Here is a 6335-nt window from a genome sequence, read left to right on the forward strand (position 1 = left end):
GTTAACTTACGTAGTAATTAACTTATTACGACGTTAATTCGATTGTTACATATGCTATTACGTCTATCGTTTCAATAAGGTTTCGATTTTTTCGATTTCGATTTATCGGTTTTGGGGGCTTATCGATTCGGTTATCGATTACACCAATAAAAAAATTTGCGGGATTCCACGGAAAGTATATCGCTATAAACGCGCCTAACTAATATGGACAAAAAGAAGCTAAAATAAGACGAACACAATTTATAATATAAAAATTGTGTCAACAAGCACATGCAACAAAACTAAAGTAAGGGATCAAATGTATGCCACCAACACTCCAACGGTATAAAAAAACAAAACAAAACAAAACACATCATCACGGCTAATTCTGTTTTCCATTAATTTGAACTTCATTCCCTTGATCTTTAAGTATGATCATTCCTTAAATATGGTAGAGGAAATAATAGGGTAAGGGGCTTAGGGTAAAGGAAAGGGTATAGATTAGGGAAAATAATATTGTATAGCCGATTTCAAAATAGTAGCGGAATATATATACATTCTGTATGTTATATTAATCTACACAAATAGGTAATTACTCATTTAACAAGTGTCTACAGTCTAGGGGTGTGCATTCGATTTATCGATTCGATTTTGACCCTTATCGATAATTACTTATCGATTATCGATTTGTACATATGCTTATCGTTATCGTTTCAATAAGGTTTCGATTTTTTCGATTTCGATTTCGATAATAAATAATCGATTCGATTTATCGATAAACCGATTCGAATGCACACCCCTAGTAAAAACGGCTGAGTAGTAAGACAGTGGAATTTAATATGACTGAGTTCAAGTAGTAAGTCAAAACAGTGAGGAAATATCAAATAAAAAGCCCCGAAGGGTTCAAGTAGTTGGCACGAAGCCCAAATATGGCATTCAACCCAATAAACGATGATAGCAAGTAGTTTTAAATCAAATACGCGGTAAAACCATCAATCGGGACGGATCAAGTCCAAATCACTAATAGTACACGACCCCACGCTCGTCATCGAGCGTGTGCCTCACCTCAACATAGTACTACGATGCACAATCCGGGGTTTCAAACCCTCAGAACATCATTTACAAGCATTACTGACCTCGAACCGGCTAAATCCCTAGCTCGCAACGCCTTTGCCCTTCGAATTGGCCTCCACGTGTGTCGAATCTATCCAAAATCAGAACGAGAACGTCACAATATGCTAAGGGAACAAAACCCAAGCAAAAACAATCAAAAAATACCAAAAATCCCGAAATTAGCAAAACCCGAGCTCCGGGCCCACTTCTCGAAACTCAGAAATTTTTGCACCAATAGGTTCCTTATCTCCCCACGAGTTCATACATACCAAAAACATCAAAATCCGTCCACAAATGACCCTTCAAATCCCAAATCAAAAATCCAAAATTCCAAGCCCTAGTCCTTCCATTTTTAGCTTAAGCTTCCATGATTTTCTAGGTGGATTTCACAATAGAATCGAGTTTTAGGTCCGAAATTCTTACCTCCAAACGTTTCCCCTTGATTCCCTCTTTAATCTCCTTCAAAAAGCTCCCAAAAAGACCAACTATGGAGGAAATGAGCCCCAAACGCGGATAAAAAGAATTAAAAACATTCTGCCCAAGTCTTTTTTTTCTGCATCTGCGGTCCAAAACCTGCATCTGCGGTACCCCATATGCGGTCAACCATCCGCTTCTGCGGAAATTCATTTAACGGCCACATACCGCATCTGCGGTCAACTGGTCGCATCTGCAACTCCGCAGGTGCGGCCCCCATACCGCATCTGCGGTTCCTGACAAGCCCACAACAATCCGCTTCTGCGGCTCCCTTTCTGCACGTGCGGCGCCGCACCTGCGGCCCCCAAACCGCAGGTGCGAAAACACCAGAAGCAGCAATTTTTCTGCAATCTCTCAAGTCTCAGATCTTCCCGTTAACCATCCGAATTCACCCCGAGGCCCCCGGGACCTCAACCAAAAGCACCAACACATCCTAAAACCTTATTCAAACTTGTTCCAATCCTCAAAACACCTCAAACAACATCAAATCACCCGAAACACATCGAATTCAAGCCTAAGTTTCTAAAATCTTCCGAAATACGCTTTCGATCAAAAACCCAACCAAACCTCGTCCGAATGACCTGAAATTTTGCACACACATCCCAAATCACATGACGAAGCTACTGCAACTCTCAGAATTCCATTCCGACCCTTATATCAAAATCTCGCCTACCCACCGGAAATCGCCAAAATATCAACTTCGCCAATTCAAGCCTAAATCTACTCCGGACCTCCAAAAGACATTCCGATCACACTCCTAAGTCATAAATCACCTCCCGAAGCTAACCAAACCATCGGAACTCACATCCGAGCCCTCTAACACATAAGTCAACATCCGGTTGACTTTTCCAACTTAAGCCTTCCTAAAAGAGACTAAGTGTCTCAAACTTCACCAAAACCAATCCGAATCCAATCCGACCAACCTGATACCTCAAAACACGGATAAACAAGGCACAAAGAAGTAGAAATGGGGGAAACGGAGCGGTAACTCATGAGATGACCGGCCGGGTCGTCACATCCTCCCCAACTTAAATAAACGTTCGTCCTCGAACGAGTCAAGAAACATACCTGAAGCCTCAAACAGGTGAGGATATTTGCTCCGCATCTCCCGCTCGGTCTCCCGGTAGCCTCCTCCACGGGCCGACCTCTCCACTGCACCTTCACCGAAGCTATATCTTTTGATCTCAACTTTCGAACCTGACGCTCCAGAATAGCTGTTGGCTCCACATCATAAGTCAAATCACCCTCCAGCTGAACCGTGCTGAAATCCATAACATGAGACGGATCCCCAATGTACTTCCGGAGCATAGAAACATGGAACACTGGGTGCACACTCGATAAGCTGGGTGGCAAAGCAAGCTCATAAGCCACCTCTCCAATCCTCCGAAGTACCTCAAAAGGCCCAATGAACCGCGGACTCAACTTCCCCTTCTTTCCAAATCTCATAACACCTTTTGTGGGCGAGACCTTCAACAGAACCTTCTCACCGACCATGAAGGACACATCTCTAACCTTCCTGTCAGCATAACTCTTTTGCCTCGACTGCGCTTTACGAAGCCTCTCCTGAATTACCTTCACTTTATCTAAGGCAGCCTGAACCAAATCTGTCCCCAATAGCCTAGCCTCGCCGGGCTCAAACCAACCAACTGGGATCTACACCGCCTCCCGTACAAAACCTCATATGGAGCCATCTGAATGCTCGACTGGTAGTTGTTGTTGTAAGCAAACTCTGCAAGCGGTAGAAACTGATCCCATGGCCCTCCAAAATCAATAACACAAGCGCGTAGCATATCCTCCAAGATCTGAATGGTGCGCTCGGACTGCCCGTCCGTCTGAGGGTGAAAAACTGTGCTCAACTGCACCTGAGTACCCAACTCTCGCTGAACAGACTGCCAGAACTGGGAAGTAAACTGAGTGCCCCGATCTGAAATGATAGAAACTGGGACACCATGCAACCGAACAATCTTCCGGATATATATCTCTGCCAACCGCTCTGAAGAATAAGTAGTACAGATAGGAATGAAGTGCGCGGACTTGGTCAGCCTATCCACAATCACCCAAATAGCATCGAACTTCTTCAAAGTCCAAGGGAGTCCAACTACAAAATCCATAGTCATCCGCTCCCACTTCCACTCTGGAATATCCATCCTCTGAAGCAAGCCACCCGGTCTCTGATGCTCATATTTCACCTGCTGACAATTGAGACACCGAGCTACAAATCCCACAATATCCTTCTTCATTCTCCGCCACCAGTAATGCTGTCTAAGATCCTGATACATCTTCGCGGCTCCTGGATGAATAGAATACCGCGAGCTATGGGCCTCCTCCAGAATCAACTCCCGAAGCCCATCTACATTGGGCACACAAATCTGGCCCTGCATCCTCAATACTCCATCATCTTCAATGGTCACATCTCTGGCATCATCATGTTGAACTCTGTCCCTAAGGACGAGCAAATGTGGATCATCATACTGGCGCTCTCTGATGCGCTCATATAGGGAGACCGAGAAACCACACAAGCCAATATCCGACTGGGCTCCGAAATATCCAACCTCACGAACCGATTGGCCAAAGCCTGAACATTAACTGCAAGAGGTCTCTCCCCAAAGGTATGTCAAACTCCCCATACTCACTGCCTTTCGGCTCAAAGCATCGACCACCACATTGGCCTTTCCCGGATGGTACAATATAGTGATGTCATAATCCTTAAGTAACTCCAACCATCTCCGCTGCCTCAAATTAAGATCCTTTTGTTTGAACAAATGCTAAAGACTGCGATGATCAGTGAATACCTCACAAGATACGCCATACAAGTAATGGCTCCAAATCTTCAACGCGTGAACTATGGCAACCAACTCCAAATCATGAACGAGGTAGTTCTTGTCATGGGGCTTCAACTGACGAGAAGCATAAGCAATAACTCTACCCTCCTGCATCAACACACAACCAATCCCTACTCTCGAAGCATCACAATACACGGTATATGAACCTGAAGCTGATGGCAAAACCAACACTGGAGTTGTGGTCAAAGCTGTCTTGAGCTTTTGAAAGCTCTCCTCACACTCGTCCGACCATAAAAATAAAACACCCTTCTGAGTCAACTTAGTCAAGGGCGATGCAATAGATAAGAATCCCTGAACAAACCGGCGATAATAGCCTGCCAAACCAAGAAAACTACGAATCTCTGTGGCTAAGGACGGTCTGGGCCAACTCTGCACCGCCTCTATCTTCTTTGGATCAACCTAAAAACCCTAACTGGACACCACGTGTCCCAAGAATGCCACTGAATTGAGCCAAAACTCACACTTGGAGAACTTTGCATAAAGCTTCTCCTCCCTCAATCTCTACAACACAACCCTCAAATGCTCTGCGTGCTCCTCCTAACTACGCGAATATACCAAGAGATCATCAATGAAAACTATGACAAATGAGTCAAGATAAGGCCGGAACACATTGTTCATCAGATGCATGAACGCTGCTAGGGCATTGGTCAGCCCAAAAGGCATAACCAGGAACTCATAGTGACCATATCTGGTCCTGAAGGGCGTCTTAAGAATATCCGAATCCCTGATCTTCAACTGGTGATAACCCAAACGGAGATCAATCTTGGAGAATACCCTCACTCCCTGAAGCTGGTCGAATAAATCATCAATGCGAGGCAAAGGATACTTGTTCTTAACTGTTACCTTGTTCAATTGCCTATAATCAATGCACATTCTCATAGTGCCATCCTTTTTCTTCACAAACAGAACCGGCGCACCCCAAGGTGACACACTAGGCCTAATGAACCCCTTATCAAGGAGTTCTTGAAGCTGCTCCTTTAACTCCTTCAACTCCGCTGGTGCCATACGATACGGCGGAATAGAAATGGGCTGAGTGCCTACACCAGGTCAATACCAAAATCAATATCCCTGTCCGGTGGCATGCCCGACAGGTCTGCAGGAAATACATCACGGAAATCCCTCACAATTGGGACATAATCAATACTGGGAGTCTCAGCTCCAGCATCTCTCACAAAGGCAAGATACGAAAGACAACCTTTCCCAACCATACGCTGAGCTTTCAAGAAAGAAATCACTCTGCTAGGAACAAAATCAGTCACACCTCGCCACTCAATCCGTGGCACACCCGGGATAGCCAACGTGACTGTCTTGGCATGATAATCTAGAATAGCACCACACGGATATAGCCAATCCATGCCCAGAATGACATCGAAATCCACCATACTCGATAATAAAAGATCAACTCGGGTCTCCAAACCCCCAATAGTCACCACACACGACCGGTACACACGGTCTACAACAACAGTATCACCCACCGGGGTAGATACATGAACAGGTAAAGCAAGAAACTCATGAGGAGTACCCATATAGCGAGCAAAGTATAATGACACATAAGAATAGGTGAAACCGGGATCAAATAATACAGAGGCATCTCTGTGGCAGACTGAAATAATACCAGTAATGACAGCATCAGAAGCAATGGCATCGGGTCTGCCTGGAAGAGCATAGAAACGGTCCTGACCGCCCCCTGATCGACCTCCCCTCTGGGGCGACCCCTGGCTGACTGATCCCTACCCCTAGCTGGCTGGGCGGGTGGTGGTGGAGCAACTGGCGCTGAAGCTGATGACTGACCCCTCTGCTGGGATGAACTAGCAACACGGCGGGGACACTGCCTCCACATGTGGCCCATCTTGCCACACTCATAGCAACTCCTAGGTGCTGGAGAAGGGGACTGATGGGGACCCCTCGCACCGAAGTGACCAACAG

This window comes from Nicotiana attenuata, unplaced genomic scaffold, assembly GCF_001879085.1.
Source record: "Nicotiana attenuata strain UT unplaced genomic scaffold, NIATTr2, whole genome shotgun sequence".
NCBI classification, from domain to species: Eukaryota; Viridiplantae; Streptophyta; class Magnoliopsida; order Solanales; family Solanaceae; genus Nicotiana; species Nicotiana attenuata.